At 42.5% G+C, this 20,132-nt stretch overlaps 1 long non-coding RNA gene and 1 other non-coding gene across 2 annotated transcripts; both read right to left on the bottom strand.

The window, feature by feature from the left end:
- Positions 1 to 5,691: 5,691 nt before the first annotated feature.
- Positions 5,692 to 7,179, bottom strand: LOC139037079 (uncharacterized). The gene is made up of 2 exons (XR_011489874.1): positions 6,706 to 7,179; positions 5,692 to 5,749 (listed from the first exon to the last, which is right to left on the bottom strand). It is a non-coding gene; the product is annotated as an uncharacterized lncRNA (long non-coding RNA).
- A 12,412-nt stretch (positions 7,180 to 19,591) lies between these two features.
- LOC139031676 (U7 small nuclear RNA) lies at positions 19,592 to 19,653 on the bottom strand. The gene has a single exon (XR_011484177.1). It is a non-coding gene; the product is annotated as a U7 small nuclear RNA (small nuclear RNA).
- Between the last annotated feature and the right edge of the window lie 479 nt (positions 19,654 to 20,132).

The following is a 20,132-nucleotide window of genomic DNA, read 5'->3' as shown; positions in this document are numbered from 1 at the left end:
GGCTAGGGGTTCCCGTCAGGTTGTTTTCAGGGCTTGGAGTGGAGGAGGGGTTAAATGCTTCCTGCGAGCTTGATCTAGAGGGGCTAGGCCCTGAGGCCCCTTTTGGCTCCCGTTTCTGCTCGCCCTGAGCCAGGCTTGTGCAGGGAGGAACCTGCGATTTCTTGCTCCCCTTCTGTTATGACTGTATTGGGACCCACACTATGTGTCTGCACTGGCTCAATGACCTGTCTTATGGTCAATAACCCACTCGGATAGGGACCGGGCCAACTCACGTGGAGTTGAAATCCCCAAGTCAGTCCGGAGGTCCACTTGTTTTCTCTTTTTGCCCTTTCTAGGTTAAACTGTACCCGTACTGTCGATGACTGTGGTAGCGGGAGCCGGCTCTGCTGGCCTGTGAAGGAAAAATTCACCAAGTCTCGATTTCCCACATCCCATTTGTGGGGCCCGTCACATGAGGTTACGCAACTCCAGCTAGCACAGTAAAAGCTTTCTAACCCCCCCCCCCCACATGTTTTCCAGTTTCCCTTAATGCCACCAGGACAGGCGTAAAACCCTGACATCCATTGATATTCCCCATCCGTTCTGACCCACCCTGGTCCAGTATGAAAAAGTTGCCTGAGATCAAAGTATAGGTCTGGCCACCAAGTGTTAATGGGATGTATCTCCGAGGTCTGGTTGAGCACTTCGTGGGTCTGTCCGTCGTTGAGCTTCCAGGTAACCTTGACCGGCTGGTGGGGGTTGGTCTGGAGGCCGTGAGAAGTCATCCCTGGATTGATGAGGGCTGCCATCAGCAAGAGAACTAGGAGGCTTCCCGGCGGGTGAGCTTCAGTTTTAAAGGATTTGACGGATAAGTATTCGCCTTCCATTCTGTTCGTGCCTTATCTCGTTCCTCTGGCGTGGCCTGCCGCACGTGATTGCAGTGAACCCAGGGTCCAATCCCGTCAACCTTGACAGCGGTAGGAGTAGTCAAGAGAACAGCATAAGGGCCTTTTCATCTAGGTTCTAATACTCTAGATTGGTGTCGTTTTACCCAAACCCAATCACCCGAGCTAATATTATGTGCGGGGAGGGCCCTCTCACTTTGGTCCTCGTATACCTCCCGGATCAACTTCCAAACATGGTTATGCACCTTGCTTAATGCCATTATTGTTTGCCGGAATTGTCCCAGAGCAGGGGGTGGCAGGCACTTTCCTCCAAAAATAGGATACACAGGAGGGGGTCTTCCATACAAAATCTCAAAGGGGGTAAGATTCAGCTTATAAGGGGTGTTACGCGCCCGGAAGAGTGCGAAGGGAAGGAGGGTCACCCAGTCCCCGCCAGTCTCTATTGCCAACTTTGTCAGTGTTTCTTTTAGGGTCCGATTCATTCTCTCAATTTGTCCCGAACTCTGGGGATTATATGCACAATGTAACTTCCATTTTGTCCCCAGAGCTCGGGCTAGTCCCTGCACAACTTGGCTCACAAAGGCAGGTCCATTATCAGAGCCCATAGTCACTGGCAGCCCATACCTAGGCACTATTTCCTCTAAGATCTTTTTAGCAACCACTATTGCTGTCTCTCCCTTAGTGGGGAAAGCTTCCACCCACCCCGAGAAGGTATCTACTAGAACCAACAGATAGCGGTACCCATACTTTCCTGGCCTTACCTCAGTAAAGTCTATCTCCCAGTGTTGCCCTGGCCCTTCCCCCCGGTACCTTGCTCCTAAGTGTTGCTTCTTCTCTGTTCTCGTTAACTGGCACGCTTTACAGGCTTGAATTATCTCTCGTACAGTTGCCTTTTGTCGGGGGAACCTCAGGCAGGCCGTCTGGAGAAGTGTCAAGGTCTTTTTCTCTCCCAAATGTGTGGTTGCGTGTAGGTGTTCACACAAGTGACGACCCAGGGTGGCAGGCAATATCAGGTTGCTGTCTTGGTCCCGGTACCATCCATCTTTCTCATCCTTCTGGAGGGTGGTGTCCTTATTGATCCAGTCGAGATCAGGGTGGGAGTATTCGGGAATCGGTGGCAAGGCCCCCATACCGGGAGGGGGAAGTTCCACGGTTAATATGGGGGCGACATAGTCTTGGCTGGCTGCCCTCCGAGCGGCCGCATCAGCTGCCCGATTACCTCTTGCCTTTGGGTCTTCCCCTTTTTGGTGCCTGGGAACATGCACTATAGCTACTGCTCGGGGCAATTGGACAGCTTCTAGGAGCCTGCGAATCTCAGGCAAATTCTTGACTTCCTTTCCCTCAGCTGTCCGAAATCCCCTTTCTTGGTATATGGGGCCCTGGATGTGGACAGTGCTGAAAGCGTACCGACTGTCCGTGAAAATGGTGACTCTTTTCCCTTTTGCTCGCTCTAGAGCTTGTATTAGGGCAAGCAATTCGGCCTTCTGTGCAGAAGTATTTGGGGGGAGTGTTTCAGCCCATATCGTCTGCCCAGACTCATCAACTATGGCGGCCCCCGATTTTCTTTGCCCGTCCTTGACATAGCTGCTCCCATCGGTGAACCATACTAGCTCACTGCTGCTTAGTGGCACATCAGTTAAGTCTTTTCGTGCCGCCAGGGCCTCAGCCAGTATCTCACTGCAATCATGGAGAGGGCGGTCTTTCTCTGGGTTAGGTAGGAGCGTGGCTGGATTCAGGAAGCAAGGGGTCTGAAAACGCACCCGTGGGGCATCGAGCAGCAGGGCCTGGTAATGTGTCAAGCGGGCATTGGAGATCCACTTACCCGGCGGCTGCTTCAAAACCCCTTCGATGGCGTGGGGGGTGAAAACCGAGAGTTGCTGCCCATACGTCAACTTGTCGGCGTCGCGGACGAGGAGGGCAGTGGCTGCAATGATGCGAAGGCAAGGGGGCCACCCAGCGGCCACTGGGTCCAATCGCTTCGACAGGTATGCTACTGGCCGTTTCCATGGTCCCCATTGCTGCGTCAAGACCCCCTTTCCTATTCCTTGCTTCTCATCTATAAACAGTTGGAATGGCTTGTCTGGGTTAGGCAGGGCAAGAGCAGGGGCTTCTAGTAGGGTCCGTCTGAGTGTTTGGAAAGCCTGTTTCATGGGCTCAGTCCAGGTCCAGTTTGGAGTCTCTTTGCTTCCTTCATATAAAGGCCGAGCCTTCTCTGCAAACCCCATGATCCACAGTCTGCAATATCCAACAGTCCCCAGAAACTCCCTCACCTGGCGGGGGGTCTTGGGCTCTGGTATCTGTAATATTGTTTCCTTCATGGCCTGGGTTAGCCACCGTTGCCCCTGCCTGATCTTATACCCCAAATAGGTGACCTCTTGCCGGGCTATTTGTGCCTTCTTTGCGCTAGCGCGATACCCCAAGGTGCCTAGGGTTTGTAAGAGGTCCCCGGTGGCACGGCTGCATGCCTCCTCCGTGGTTCCAGCCAACATAAGGTCATCTACATATTGTAGCAGAATGACCTCTGGGTGGCGAGTCCGATATTCATAGAGGTCCTCACTCAGAGCCTCATTAAACAAGGTAGGGGAGTTCTTGAACCCCTGTGGGAGGCGGGTCCAAGTTAATTGTACTACCGGTTGGCCCTCCCCCTCGGTCCACTCAAAGGCAAATATCTCCTGGCTCTGGGCCGCCAGGGGTAGGCTGAAAAAGGCATCTTTCAAGTCCAGCACAGTGTACCAAGTGTACTCAGGCAGCAGACTGCTCAGGAGGGTATATGGGTTAGGGACAGTGGGGTGGATGTCACTCACCCGCTTGTTGACTTCTCGCAGGTCCTGGACAGGTCTGTAATCTGTCCCCCCTGGCTTCTTCACTGGCAGTAAGGGGGTGTTCCAAGGGGATTGGCACCGCCTGAGAATTCCGGCATCCATGAGCCGTCGAATGTGGGGAGTGATCCCCCACCGAGCCTCCTGGCTCATAGGGTACTGTTTCACCCTCACAGGAACTGCCTCGGACTTTAGCTCGATGACGATCGGATGTCTCTGTTTGGCCAGTCCCATTCCTGCCGTTTCTGCCCAGGCCAATGGGTATTTATGGACACACGGTTGTACTTCTGGTGCTATGACCTCTGAGGGCTTAGGCGCAAAAAGTCTGTATTCATCCCTTAAGGCTAGGGATAAGACATGTATCGGCTGTCCAAGTCCATCTGTGACTGAGATTCCCCCAGGGTCAAAATGGATCTGAGCATTAACTTTAGTCAACAAGTCTCTTCCAAGTAGAGGGGCTGGGCATTCTGGTATCACCAGAAACGAATGGGACACCTGGTGGGTCCCCAGATTTACTTTTCGTTCTGTGGTCCAACAATATCTTTTTGTCCCCGTGGCTCCTTGCACTATGCTGGTTTTCTTAGACATTGGTCCCAGCTTTTTATTTAAAACAGAGTGTTGGGCGCCAGTATCTACCATGAAGCCAACGGGTTTCCCCTCCACATTTATGGTTACCCAGGACTCGGGGAGGGGTGCCGAGCCTTGACTCCCCTAGTCACTGTCTTCTCCCATGTATAAGGCCCGATTTTCGGGGGAGACTTTCTCCCTCTGGGCCATTCCTTTCCTTGCGTCTCTCTTAGGGCACTCGTGTTTCCAGTGCCCCAGTTCCTTGCAGTAAGCACATTGATCTTTCTTTAAGGTCTGTCTTTCTAGCTTCTCTTTCTTTCCCGCTTGTCGGCCCCGAAGCTCCCTCGCTCCTGGTCCGGTTCTTATCCCCGCAAAAAGAATCTTGGCTAGCTCCTTCTGGTTCTTCTGGTTCTCCCTCGTCCTATACTCCCTATCTTCTTTCCTGATCTTTTCTGCTAGTTCTCTCTCCTCCCGTCTAATCCGTTCTTCCCTTTCCTCTGCAGTCTGTTATTGAACACTTTCTCAGCTGCTTTCAATAAGCCTTGTATTGTCTGCTCTCCTAGCCCCTCTATTTTCTGCAGTTTCTTTCTGATGTCTGGAGCTGCGTGGTTTACAAATGCTAGTATCACTGCGGCGCGCGATTCGTCAGCCTGGGGGTCCATGGGTGTGTATTGTCTAAAAGCTTCCGTTAGCCTCTCTAAGAAGGCTGCCGGACTTTCAGTGGGCTCTTGCCTCACCAGATTTACCTTTGCCAAATTGGTTGGCTTCCTTACTGCAGCCCTCAGGCCAGCCATCAGAGTCTGGCGGTACACTCGGAGACGCTCCCTACCTTCCACCCGCTCGAAATCCCAGTTAGGTCGCAGCAAGGGAAACCCCTCGTCCACGAGATGAGGCTGAGCAGTAGGTCTCCCGTCGACCCCGGGGACTCGTTTTCGCGCCTCTGCCAGGATTCGCTCCTGTTCCTCCGTGGTGAAGAGTACCTGTAACAACTGTTGGCAATCATCCCAGGTGGGGTTATGAGTAAACAGAATAGAGTCTAAGAGGTCAATGAGGCCTTGGGGCTTCTCCGAGAAGGGGGGGTTTTGTGTTTTCCAATTGTATAGGTCACTCGTGGAGAAGGGCCAGTACTGATAGGTCCGTTCTCCGCCCGGGTTCGCTGGTCCCACCCGGACGGGGAGTGCCTGAACAGTGGATGACGGTAACTCTGGGTCCCCAGGGTCTTGCATACTCCTATCTCCCCTAGTCCTTCCCCGGGTCCCCAGTGCTGGTCCTCCCTCGTGGTCGCCCCTTGTCGCCCTTCCTGATCCTTCCCATCCACCCGGGGGTTCTAAGGGGGGCACGTAAGGTGGGGGTCTTGCTTCTGTTTCTAAGTCTATTAGGTTTGGGCAAGAGGAATCCTGAAAGACCGGTTTTGAGCTCTCTTTCTTCTTAGTTTCTTCCGAAGTGAGTTCCATCACCAGGACCTGTGGATTAGAAGTTCTGTGGACGAAAGGTTTTAACCAGTTAGGCGGGTTTTCTACTAGATCTTGCCAGACCACGATATAGGGGACCTGGTCTGGATGGCCCCAGGGATCTGGTGTCATTATCTTCTCTTTAACTGCCTGTATTATGGAGGGTTGGAACGTACCCTCTGGGGGCCATCCAACCTGGAAGGCTGGCCATTCTGCAGAACAGAAAGTCATCAATTTACTTTTCTTGACTGACAAAGACAGGTTATGGGCCCTGGCTCTCACATCTGAAAAATGGTTGGTCATGAGAGAGAGTGGGGTAGATTCTCCCTGACCCATGGTCAAGGAATAGATGGTAGGGAAGAAAGAGAGAGAGAGTAGTCACTGAGAACAACCACCAAAAATCCTATCAGGAGTGGTGGCGGCCAAGAGGTTGGGCTTATGGTATGCTTTTGGAACTGTTTATGTGCCTGCGTCGTTGCACGGAAGTTTTCTTGCTGGGGGCGGGCACCCTAGGGGTTTCTGGCCCGTTCCGTGACCCCCTTATCCTTTCACGGGAGTCTTCAAGTGGCAGGCGCTCTAACGGCTCTTAAGTGCCTGACCCGTGCCCACACCAAGAATTTTAGGCCACATTCTCAGTTTGAGATATTAAGGGGGAGCTTCACCCGGTCGGGCTCTAGTTACTTAGGCTCACTTTTGTTGGGCCTTCAGAGTCCACCAGAGTGTAGCCCTGGCCAGGACCCATCAATTGCCCTCACAATTGTTCGCCCGTTCACTGAAGCTCCCAAAGAGATTAGGAAATTGAGACCAGATCAGACAAAACGAAATAGCGAATGATACACCAAAAGAAGACAAGAAGCGAGACAATGCCGGCACTCACACAAACACGGAGCGGCGTAGACAAACACACGGACAGACAATTGTCGGCCGACAACCAAGTGCTAGGTCTCTGGGGGGGTGCACTCCCCCGTAACAGACTCAACTTACCAAACAGTGTCCACTGGTCAACTGCCGCGGGATCAGGGGACGAAAGACCCCTTTCTCCACAGAGCCGGTCGCCCTCCAGCGTTTTCGCTGGCCTTGGTCTCACACCGGCAGGAACGTTCCCTTAGTCCTGCACCAGTTACCTCCCTGCTCTCCTAGCAGGCCCCGGTTTCACACTGGATTTCCCTGACCTGACTGGGTACTGGTACCGTTTGGATTCTTCCTTCTGTCTCGGGAGGTTTCTCTCCTCGCCAAGGGATCCCGGACGAGCCCCCAAATGTTATGCCCGATGTCCGAATCCCCGAGCGGGAAGAGAGAAAGCTACCAAGAGACAATGCAAAACGCAAGAAGAAAGTTTATTGCTAGCTCGAGCTAGGGCCCCCGCTGTGTCCAACGCAGTGGCGCACAGGCTGAGAGCCCCGAGCCCGGTTTTTCTACTCATATTTATAGGACATCCAATTTCAAACATAAGCAGGGGTCACTCAGCAAAGCGGATTGGTTACATGCTTGCGGGGGTCCTTTCATTGGTCAGACATTCGCGCGCGCGGGATTTTTTCCGTAAACAAGTTCTGATTGACTGTATCTGGGTGGCCTGATAATTGTCCTAGTTGCCAGAGGAGGGCCTTTCCCTTCCTGCCTCTGCCTCCTATCATGGCGTTATGTTTGCTCTTCCTACAGGAGTACAAAATGAGGCAGGGTAAAGAGTAACAGAGTTTTGTCAAAAGAGCACGCTGGTTGTACTAAACACCATTTTGTAACAACCCAACCCACTGGACTTTGCACATTGATATCACCAGATGGTCAATACTGAAAACAGACTGATTATGCTTCTTGCAGCTGAAAATGAGAAGCTCTATACAGTCAGCAAAACCAAGACCTGGGGCTGACTGTGGCTCAAATCATGAACTCATTATTGCAAAACTCAGGCTTTAATTGAAGAAAGTAGGAGAAAGCTACTAGGCCATTCAAGTATGACCTAAGTCAAATTCCTTATAATTATACAGTGGAGATAATGAACAGATTCAAGGGATTAGATCTGATAGACAAAGTGCCTGAAGAATTATGGACAGAGATTCATAACACCGTACAGAAAGCAATGACGAAAACTATCCCAAAGAAAAAAAAATGCAAGAAGTCAAAGCAGTGGTCTAAAGAGGCTTTCCAAATAGTTGAGAAAAGGAGAGAAGCAAAAGGCAAGGGAGATAGGAAACATATATTCAACTGAATGCAGAGTTCCAGAGAATAGCAAGGAGAGCTAAGAAATGGACAGTGCAAAGAAATAAAGGAAAACAATGGGAAACAGTAGAGGTTTCCTCAAGAAAATTGGACATATCAAGGGAATATTTCATGCAAGAATGGGCAAAATAAATGACAGAAATGAAAGGACCTAAAAGAAGCCAAAGAGATTAAGAAGAGATGGCAAGCATACACAGAAGAACTATACAAAAAAGGTCTTAACCCAGATAACTATGATGGCGTGGTCACTCACTTAGATCAAGTCATCCTGGACTGTGAAGTCAAGTGGCATTAAGAAGCATTATTATATACAAAGCTAGTGAACGTGATGGAATTCCAGCTGAGCTGTTTAAAATCTTAAAAGATGATGCTGTTAAAGTGCTGCACTTATTATGGCACAAATTTGGAATACTCAGCAGTGTCTATAGGACTGGAAATGTTCAGTTTTCACTCCAGTCCCAAAGAAAGGAAATGCCAAAGAACGCTCAAACTACTGTACCATTTTGCTAATTTCACATGCTAGCATGGTTAGGCTCAAAACGCTCCAAATTAGGCTTCAGAGTATATGAAGTGAGAACTTCCAGATATGAAAATCTTATTTAAAAAAGGCAGAGGAACTAGAGATCAAATTGTCACCATTCTTTGGATCATGGAGAAAGCAAAAGAATTCCAGAAGATCATCTACTTCTACTTCATTAGCTACACTAAAGCCTTTGACTGTTTGATCACAAGCTGTGGAAATTTCTTAAAGAGATGGGATTACCAGACCAACTTACTATCTCTTGAGAAACCTGTATGAGGGTCAAGAGCAACAGTTAAAGTTGGACATTACCAATGATCTAGTTCAAACTACGAAAGAAGTGTGACAAAGCTGTATATTTATTTCCCTTCTTGTTTAACATATATGCAGACTATATTGTCAGGAAGCATTTAACAAGAGGCTTCCTGTGTGCTGTTTTGGATCTGTCTGGAACCCTCTGGCCCTTATTAGTTCCTGACTATTCAGGAATTAAAAGGAGAGGCACACCTTTCCCAGGGCTGAGGAATCCAGGCATTTCTTATTATGATGATAAGTACCCTCTTCCTTTTTATGAACCATACGGTAAAAGGTGATTGCTTGCAACTCTCTCTTTGATAGGGATCGCATTATGTTTTGTAAATCTGGAATTTTAATCTTTATCTTTGCTGAGAATAACTACCTTATTCCCACACTTTTTTGATTAAAACACCTTTGCTCCATCAGAGCTTGGGTCCCTGTGTCTTTTTTTCTTTCTATTCTTTCTGTCTTTCTCTCTCTATCTATTTCTGGCTAATTCCTTGGAGCACGGAGGCCCGCTGACCTCACTTTCTTGCCCGGCTTCTAAGACCCTCTGGAGAAGGCGCACTGCGCCTTCACCCACTCGAGAGGGCGCCCGGTGCCTGCGCGCAGCAGCGCGAGCCCTGAGAACAGGGCGCTGTTGGCTTTGCGCGTGAACCAGGGGATGTCAGCCTCTTCACTTTCTTATCGTCGACTCTGGACCACCAGGTTCCAGTCCATTAAAGGACCAACACTATATCATGTGAAATACCAGGCTGGATGAATCATAAGCTGGAATCAAAATTGCCAGGAGAAATATCAACAACCTTAGATATGCAGATGACACCACTCTAAGGGCAGAAAGTGAAGAGGAACTAAAGAGCCTTTTGAGGAGGCTGAAAGAGGAGAGTGAAAAAAGCTCGTTTGAAACTTAACGTTCAAAAAACTAAGATCATGGCGCCTGGTTCCATCAGTTCATGGCAAATAGAGGGGGAAATGTGGAAGTGGTGACAGATTTTATTTTCTTGAGCTCGAAAATCACTGGATGGTGAATGAAGCCATGAAATTAAAGGACATTTGGTCCTTGGAAAGAAAGCTATCAAACATAGTGCATAGTCATTTAGTCATGTCCGAATCTTTGTGATCTCATGGACTGCATCCTGCCAAGCTTTTCTGCCTGTGGGGATTCTCCAGCCAAGAATACTGGAGTGAGTTGCCATGCCCTCCTCCAGGGTATGGCATGTCATGGCATGTCAAACCTAGATAGCATAATAAAAAGCAGAGAAATCACTTTGCCAAAAACGCTCATATAGTCAAAGTTACGTGTTTTCGTTTTTTTTTTTTTTTTTTTTTTTTGAGTAGTCATGTATGGATGTGAGAGTTGCACCATGAAGGCTGAGGGCCTAAATAATCGATGTTTACCATTTGTGGAACTGGAGAAGTCTCTTGAGAGTTCTTGGACTGCAAGGAGATGAAACCAGTCAATCCTAAAGAAAATAAACCCTGAATATTCATTGGAAGCTCTGCTGCTGCTAAGTCATGTCAGTTGTGTCTGACTCTGTGTGACCCCATAGATGGCAGCCCACCAGGCTCCTCTGTCCCTGGAATTCTCCAGGCAAGAATACAGGAGTGGGTTGCCATGTCCTTCTCTAGTGCATGAAAGTGAAAAGTGAAAGTGAAGTCGCTCAGTTGTGTCCAACTCTCTGCAACCCCATGGACTGTAGCCTAACAGGCTCCTGCATCCATGGATTTCCCAGGCAAGAGTACTGGAGTGGGTTGCCATTGCCTTCTCCGTATTGGAAGAACTGATACTAAAGCTGAAGCTCCAATACTTTGGCTACTTATTGCCAAGATACAACTACTTGGACAAGACCCTGATGCTGGGAAAGGTTAAAGGTAAAAGGAGAAGAATGGAGTGGCAGAGGATGAGATGGTTAGATGGCATCATCAACTCAATGTACATGAATCTGAGCCAACTCCAGGAGATGGTAGAGACAGTAGAGCTTGGCATGCTGTAGCCCATGGCATCACAAAGAGCTGGACACAACTTAGTAGTTGAATAACGACAAATCTCACTATTGTCCTCATAGTCTTACTCTTTTAGCAGCATTTAATATTTAGCCTTGTTAAAGATTGTGAAGAGTCTTATCTGTAAGCTGTAAACAATTATTAAATATTTCATACTTTAGGATGCTTTTCCCTGAGATAATTGTTTTAAGATTATCATGTTAAGACACCTAGGAACAAACTGAGGTCTATATGAATAGCATCCATTGTGGTTTTATAGAATACGACCTATACATACATGCATGGGGTCTTGATCCTAAACAGTAAATACGACACTGATTCATCTAACTGAAAAGCCAGAGGCAGAGGAAGTTCAAGTTTGGTTTAACTCCAATATTTGTGCCTCCAACTCTTGGTTCTGCCTGTACTATGTCCTTCTTCCCATGAACAGGTTTTAGCCTCTAGCTAGCATCTCTGATCATGGCTAATGTCTATAAGTGCTTCAAGATAGCAGCCATATACCATGATATCCTGAAACAACTGAAAATGCAGGGAACTTTTTAGAGTTCCTGAGCTCATTACTCTTTCCAGAATTTACATGTACTTTTAGGCCTGTCTGAGCTAAACTTGGAGTGGGTAGTTGGAAGTTGAAGGTATATTTTAAATGAAAAAGAGATTGCAATAGGAACCAAAATACAATTATTTTAGAGAAAATGCAAATTGATTAAGCAATAAACTATACGAATTACACCTGGGTACTTAAAAGATGTGAAAAACCCATATTTCATATGCTTATAATTTTTGTAATGAGCCTAATAAATTATATCTTGACTGTGCCTTCAAGGTTTTTTCCATCAACTATCCTCCTCCCCTTTTTATTCCTGGCTAAATTTAAAAATAACTTGGTTTATGTCCTGAATCAAAATTTTATCCCTATTATTTTCCTTGTATAATCAAATTACAAATGTTTTTGGGTAAAGTGTAAAATTAACATTCCAACTAATCATATTTTATAGTCATGTAGTATAAACATTTAAAGTTTAAATGTTCAACTTTTTTATTTTATATTTGTTAGCATGGAAAGGCCTTTCATATTTTTAATTAGGTGTTTCTTCCTCCATTTTCAACAAGTAAAATATCAACTTAATAGAGAAAGATATTCATCCATCTGAAAAGTTAATGAACTGACCAAGGACACAGAGTGAGGCTGACAAGAATTTAGTATCCATACCAACAGGGTTGAAACTGCCCTACCAAACTGAGCATAACATGCTTGATTTGGAATTTGAGGTCATACTGAAGACTGATTGCTCGGCAATAAATCTAACCCACAGGGAAGTAATATTAATAAGTCATTAAGATGGCTAAACATAAAACTGGCTATGCAACTATTAAGGCTGTTTTTTTTTTTCTTTTTTAATGTGAAGGTAAAAACCATTATCAAGATGTGATGTAATGAATAACAATAAATAGATATTTCTCTAGTTGATGGTCAAGAGAAGAAAGGTTACATATACTTATTTATGCCAATTTCTCATTTACATCACTTAAGGATAATCTTAATTGTCAAATATACTAAGATCTCTCCTTTAAAAGTGCTTTTCTGAATTTGAACTATAGTATTGTTTCCAGTACAAAATGCATTTAAATGTACTGTGCACTAAGCTTGTTAAACCCGGAAAAAGTGAATGCATCTTCTGGAAAAAAGTACACCTCTTGGAAGAAAATTTAGGAAACCGGGATGCTGCTTGAGCTGAGAGATTAAAAATCATTTACATGGTGTTTTTTTATAATTAATATTGAAAGAAATATAAGTACAAGAAATATTTTCTTGATAACTGTACAAAAATTTATGGAAATTTATTTTGAAGAACTACTATCTTAGAGTCTGAATGAGATATCTTGAAATACACTTCACTTCTTAGAGGTTAACTCAACTGTCTTGTGAAGAACTGATTTTAACAAGGACATCCAACTGATGAGCAAACCCAGCTATATGTCACTTATGCCATGTCCAGAATCAGTTTGTCTACTCAAAATAAAAATGTAGCTATCTTTCCCATTTCCTTTTTTGCTGTACTTACTGACTTCAAACAAAATGAAAAAAGGATATTAGCCACCAACTAATAAAAATAAATGGAAAAAAATAAAAATACATGTATTCAAATATAAAAAAAAAACAAACCCAAAAACAAAAGGATAATGGAACCAGGTAAGAAGAAACTTTTCACTGGTACACTAAAATAAAATATATGCATATCTGAAAAAAGGATAAAAATTAACATCAAGTAGGAGTTGAATATAGGTGTTGTGAAAACCAACAATCATTTATTGAATATACTAAAGCAAAGAAAAAATCTAGAGTGGAATTTTATTATCAAACCAATATTTTTTAAATTCACAGGTGCTTTTATGGTCCTCATATTCAGCTGCTTCTTAGAAGTTTATGTTTTATTTCCAATTATAAAAATCAACCAGGAATATTGAAGAACACATGTAAAAAGATGGTGGATAATATAAACATGCAATTTATAAAATAGGAAATCTAACATACATAACAAGTTGTACTCAAACTTATTAATAATCACAGAAATACAAATTAAAATCACAATGAACTGTCTTTTATATTGACTTGGCCAGAAAAATTAGAAGTCTATGCATGGCCTTGTGCTGGCAATGATGTTGGTATATAGAAATTCTGACACAGTGCTGAAAAGAGCTTAGCCTAAAACAGTCATTCTGAAGAGACCTTGGAAATAGTTAATCATTTAAATATACACACAACCTATGGTTAGAGTGACCACACAATTTGGATACTGAAAGAGGATGCTATTTATGTTTACTCTGAAACAATAAAGTTAAACCAAGTTAATTCCAAGTAAACAAAAAATATGTCACCTTACTTACGACCCAGTATATTTGTTCTTAGGTATATGTTTCAAAAAGTTTCACTCAAATTATTTGTAGGAATGTGGATTGGCTAGAGTCTGTCATACAGAGAGAAGTGAGTCAGAAAGAGAAAAATAAATATGTAATATTAACATATATGTGGAATCTAGAAAAATGGTACATGCATACTAAGTCACTTAAGTTGAGTCTGACTGTTTGTGACCCTATGGACTGCAGTCCTACAAGGCTCCTCTGTCCATGGTATATTCCAGGCAAGAATACTGGAATGGATTGCCATTTCCTTCTCTAGGGGGATCTTCCTGAACCAGGGATCAAACCCACGTCTCTTATGTCTCTTGCATCAGTAGGCAGGTTCTTTACCTGGGACACAGGGCAGGAATAGATCCAGATGTAGGCAATGGGCATGCAGACACAGTGGGGAAGGGAAGTTAGGATGAACACGGAGACTGGGACTTACAAATGTATACTACCAGATGTAAAATAGATAGTCAACTTGCATATAGCACAGGAAGCTCAGTTTGGGGTTTTGTGGTAACCTAGATAGATGGGATTGGAGGTGGGGGCAAAATTCAAGAGGAGAAGGATATATACATAAAGCTGATTCACATTGTCTTATAACAGGAATTAACACAAAACTGTAAAATGACTATATCCCTATTTTAAAAAATCTTTAGGTGTAGACATAGAAGAATCATTATGGAAAAGCAATAATTTATTTTAATACTCAAATCTTAACTAATATGACAATTTGATAATCTTAATTTTTATTAATGCTTATTTGATTTCATTAAGCTTAATACTTTAATATATTTGTTAGTGATGACTACTTCCTCTTTTGTAATTTTTAACGTTTTTTCTTTGAAAACTCAGTGCTTTGTTTACTTGTATGAATGATTCATGTTTTCCAATTTATAATGAGCTTCTTCTTTTGACTTTTGTTGTAATATTGGATCCATGCTATGAATTCTCCTAAATAAAATTTTAAAATCTTTTCATCAAATTATTTTAAATGTCCCTTGATAGTTTTATAAGATTGCACTAAACCTAAAAGAAATTTTGAAGATTTATCATACTTAATTCAGTTTTCCAGCAGTAATAGGACTCTTGTCTTCTGCTATTGTGTTTCTCAGTATTGATTTGTTATTTATTTTGTATGATTACAGTATATGCCTTACTAACCTTAAATCCTCAGGAATGTGTGGTTTTGTTGCTGATGTTTTTTCTGCAATAAAACTTAAATTGAATACTTAATTGGTTATCTCAAAAAACTTAATTAAAGATTGAAAGTATTTCATTACAGAACCCTTGATCATTCCTGCAGCCCATTTGTACTGAGAACGTGGTTGTGGAGTTCTAACAGAGGCAAGTAGAAAGAATTGTTCTTTGTTTATATTGAGTTTCTGAAAACGAATTCAAGTGTAACTCAATCTAAGTTCTTGCTTTCTACTTAGGTCAAGAAAAACTGCCTGGTTTAGGGTTTTTGTTTGTTTGTTTGTTTTTATCTAAGAAACAAACAAAAATGCACGCTCAAAACAACCAAAATCCCATCTAAACTTGTATGTTATTTAATTAACACCTGAGGAGTTATTCAGCATTTCTTTATAACAGATATACTTCTAGACACAAGAGAGAGGTTGCAAATAAAATTAATGCTCTAATAGATTCTAGATTCCAGTGGAAACATAATAGGCATAATGAGGATAACTAACAAATAATCAGCTCAGTTTCAGATATTGGAAATCCGTGAGGACAACAAAAGAGACATTACCGTAATAGCAAGTTGGGTTGAGAATATGTTGTTTTAAAAGATCATTAAAGAATGTCTTTTTTGAGGAGGTGACAAATAAGCTTGAACATGGTTGGTAAAAAGGAGGCATCTATGAGAAGATCTTCATAGCAAAGGGATGGGGAAAAGTGGAAACTGTGATAGATTTTCCTATCTTGGGCTCCAAAATCACTGTGGATGTTGACTGCAGCCATGAACTTAAAAGACATTTGCTCCATTAAAGGAAAGCTATTACAAACCTAGATAGCATATTAAAAAGCAGAAACGTCATTTTGCCAACAAAGGTCCATAGAGTCAAAGCTACGGTTTTTCCAGTAGTCATGTATGGATGTGAGAATTGGACCATAAAGAATGCTTTTGAACTGTGGCACTGGAAAGGATGCTTGAGAGTCCCTTGGACTGCAAGGAGATCAAATCAGTCAATCCTAAAGGAAATCAACCCTGAATATACATTGAAAGGACTGATGCTGAAGCTGAAGCTCCAAAGCTTTGTCTATTAGTTGTGAAGAGCTGACTCATTGGGAAAAAAAAGAAAAAACAAAAACCCTGATGCTGGCAAAGACTGATGGCAGGAGAAGAAGAGGGTGACAGAGTATGAGATGGTTGGATGACATCACCAGCTCAATGGACTTTAGTTTGAACAAAGTCTGGGAGATAGTAAAGGATAGGGAAGCCTGGCATGCTGCAGTCCATGGGGTTGCAAAGAGTCAGATATGACTTAGGACTGAACAACAGAAAAAAGAGAGAGAGAGAGAGAGAAAATCTAGGAGTAGAGATTTCTATGCTTAGAGAGGCAAGAACAAGTATCCTGGAAGAGTAGCAACCTTAAGGTGGCTAAGAAAAAGAAAGAATACAAGCTTGGTTGGACATTGGATCAATGAGATGAGAAGCACAAGATAATATTATAGAATTTAGCAATAATCAACATTTTTAAGATCTTATATCCTTAATATTTACTTTAGAATACTTGAATTCAAAGAAAAATATGATGTATTTAAAAGATATTTTTCTGCTGCAGTTTACAGAAAAATAATTATAGAACAGACACATGGAGATCAGTTAGGAGACAAATAGAGGGTATCCAACATTACTAGTTAACAGAGAAATGTAAACTAAAGCCACAACTAGATACCATGCTAATCAAAATGGTTATAGGTAGACAATACCAAGAGTTAATGACAATGTAGAGGAAAATTCTCACATATTGCTTATTTGAATGTGATATGATACAGCCATTTTGAAAAAACTCTTTGACAGTTTCCTATCTTGTTAATCATATACCTATTGCATGAAGCAGTAATTCTATTTATAAGTATATCTCTAAGAGAAATGAGGGTGCATATACACACAAAGTCTTAAAGCAATGTCCACAGAAGTTTTACCCAGTGAGAAAAAAAGGAAACAATCCAAATTTTTATCTGTAAAATAATTCGCAAAGTTCAGTTCAGTCTAGTGACTTAGTCATGTACAGCTCTTTGAGACCCCATGGACTGCAGCATGCAAGGCCTCCCTGTCCATCACCAACTACCAGAGCTTACTCAAAGTCATGTCCATTGAGTTGCTGATGCCATCCAACCATCTCATCCTCTGTTGTCCCCTTCTCCTCCTGCCTTCAATCTTTCTCAGCATCAGGGTCTCTTCCAATAAGTCAGTGCTGCACATCAGGTAGCCAAAGTATTGGAGTTTCAGCTTCAGCATCAGTCCTTCCGATGAATATTCAGGACTGATTTTTTTTTTTAGGATGAACTGGTTGGATCTCCTTGCAGTCCAAGAAACTGTCAAGAGTTTTCTCCAACACCACAGTTCAAAACCATCAATTCTTCTGTGCTCAGCTTTCTTCCAACTCTCACATCCATATTTACTACTGAAAAAACCATAGCCCTGACTTGACTAGATGGACATTTGCTGGCAAAGAAATATCTCTGCTTTTTAATGTGCTGTCTAGGTTGGTCATACCTTTTCTTCCAAAAATAAGTGTCTTTTAATTTTATGGCTACAGTCATCATCTGCAGTGATTTTGGAGCCCCAAAAAATAAAGCCAGCCAATGTTTCCACTGTTTCCCCATCTATTTGCCATGAAGTGATGGAACCAGATGCCATGATCTTAGTTTTGTGAATGTTTAGCTATAAGCCAAATTTTTCACTCTCCTCTTTCACTTTCATCAAGAGGCTCTTTAGTTCTTCTTTACTTTCTGCCATAAGTGTGGTATCATCTGCATATCTGAGATACTGACATTTCTCCTGGCAATCTTGATTCCAGCTTGTGCTTCATCTGGCCCAGTGTTTCTCATGATGTACTCTGCATATAAGTTAAATAAGCAAGGTGACAATATACAGCCTTGATGTACTCCTTTTTCTATTTGAAACCTGTCTGTTGTTCCATGTCCAGTTCTAACTGTTGCTTCCTGACCTGAATACAGATTTCTCAAGGTGGTTCTGGTATTTCCATCTCTTGAGGAATTTCCCACAGCTTGTGGTGATCCACACAAAGGCTTTGGCATAGTCAATAAAGCTGAAATTGAGGTTTTTCTGGAACTTTTGGATTTTTTTTTTTTTTTTTTGATGATCCAGCGGATGTTGGCAATTTGATCTCTGGCTCCTCTGCCTTTCTAAAACTACTTGAACATCTGGAAGTTCACTGTTCACGTATTATTGAAACCTGGCTTGGAGAATTTTGAGTATTACTTCACTAGCTTGTGAGATGAGTGTAATTGTGTGGTGGTTTGAGCATTCTTTGGCATTGCCTTACTTTGGGATTGGAATGAAAACTGACCTTTTTCAGTCCTGTGGCCACTGTTGCCTTTTCCAAATTTGCTGGCATATTAAGTGCAGCACTTTCATAGCATCATCTTTTAGGATTTGAAATAGCTCAACTAGAATTCCTTCACCTCCACTAGCTTTGTTCATAGTGATGCTTCCTAAGGCCCACTTGACTTTGCATTCCAGATTGTCTGGCTCTAGGTGAGTGATCACACCATTGTGATTATCTTGTTCATGAAGATCTTTTTTGTACAGTTCTTCTGTGTATTCTTGCCACCTCTTCTTAATATCTTCTACTTCTGTTAGGTCCATGCCATTTCCATACCATTGCATTCACAAAGCATGCTATATTAATACAACTGAATTCTATGTAGCAAATTTAGCAATAACAAGGTAAGAAATACTGTTATACACAAAAAATATTGTCAAAAGTATTGAGTGAAAGGAGTCAGATATAAAAGAGTACACACCATATGACTTGATTTATATGAAATTCAAGAACAGAAAAAAATTAATATGTGGTATTTGAAATCAGAACAGTAGTAGACTTTTGGCAAAGAGTTGAGGGTAGGGCAGACTGGCTGATGAGTTGTATGAAGGAATTTTCCATGTAATATAAATGCTGTATATCTTAATTTTAGTGATACTCTTATGAGACAAAACTCAATGAACTCTTCACATCATATCTGAGTATTTTAAATTCTAACAATGAATAAAAATAATTTTGTGGTAGGCTCAATACAAAGGTTGTTCACACTGAAAGAAAATGTTTCCCTTGCTCTGCCCTCAGTTTTGAGGATGACTCAGTTGTTTAGGGCTCTGGTATGTGACTTGGTGAAACATTTTTGTCCTCTCCTTGGATGTACATATGAACAGAACAGATTTTGTTCACAGAATCACAGCAAAAACCACCTAATGGGTCTTGAAATATGCCTGTCAAATGATGAAAAGGATTGTGCATGTGTGATATGTGAAATACAGAAATGTTTTGTATCATGATTTATGGCAGTGCTGCATAAAATTCTAAAACCTTAGGCCTTTATACAACATTACGCCCCACAATACCTGCCTTCTAGTTCAACAGAGACAATTATTTTTATTATAATTCACTTTCCATTGCTATCATATAACTCTTCTATCAACCACACATGATTTACCTGCTTCTTGATTCAAATCACTATGATATACCTGGTCCAGGTGACACCATATAGATTTCAGAATGGAAATATATCACTCCCTGTGAAGCAGATATAAGAGAACAGAAGAAAAATAAAATGATTCTGGAAAAAAAGAAGTGTAAATGGAAAAGGAAAGTAGTGCATTAAATTTTTTTCTAATTTTATGTGTTAATCAGGAGAAAAGTTAAATATTTGAAACACTGTCATTTTTTTCCTTGGGGTTTTCTGGTGCAGACTGGAAGACCTGCTAGACAAATTCCAAAAGAGCTGTAATACTAGAAAACTGTTATGTTAAATTATGCATCTATCTTCAAAACCCCAATGGAAAAACCAAAATGGCCTTGCTATACTTTTGAGAAGTTCTCTCCTCATGTGCCCACATAGGCATTGTATGGATGACAGTGAACATATGGTTCTATTAATGTGTCAACGATTAGAGTTTAAGAAGAGAGAATATCTATCCGGCCTCCACCTGGTAGACACATTGTGGTAGAAAACCAGGAGCAGAAGCAGGAGCTAGTTTCTAAAAGTAGCGTCTTTTAGGGGTTTAGGGCGAGAGATAATGGAACAATGAGTTCAGACCACATATAAGAACAGAACTTTGACCATAATCTTGTAGCCACCATTCTTGGAATCCAAACCACAGCCTCTGCAGTAATGGGCTTAAATTAGTCAGTACTTAGGTAATGACTGCCAGGTTCCCAAATTTTTACCCCTTATTCTTGTTTCCAACTCAAGATCTACCAGAGAAATCCAT

This window comes from Odocoileus virginianus, chromosome 2 (assembly GCF_023699985.2).
Source record: "Odocoileus virginianus isolate 20LAN1187 ecotype Illinois chromosome 2, Ovbor_1.2, whole genome shotgun sequence".
Classification (NCBI taxonomy): Eukaryota; Metazoa; Chordata; class Mammalia; order Artiodactyla; family Cervidae; genus Odocoileus; species Odocoileus virginianus.
This window is presented reverse-complemented; position numbering and strand designations above follow the sequence as displayed.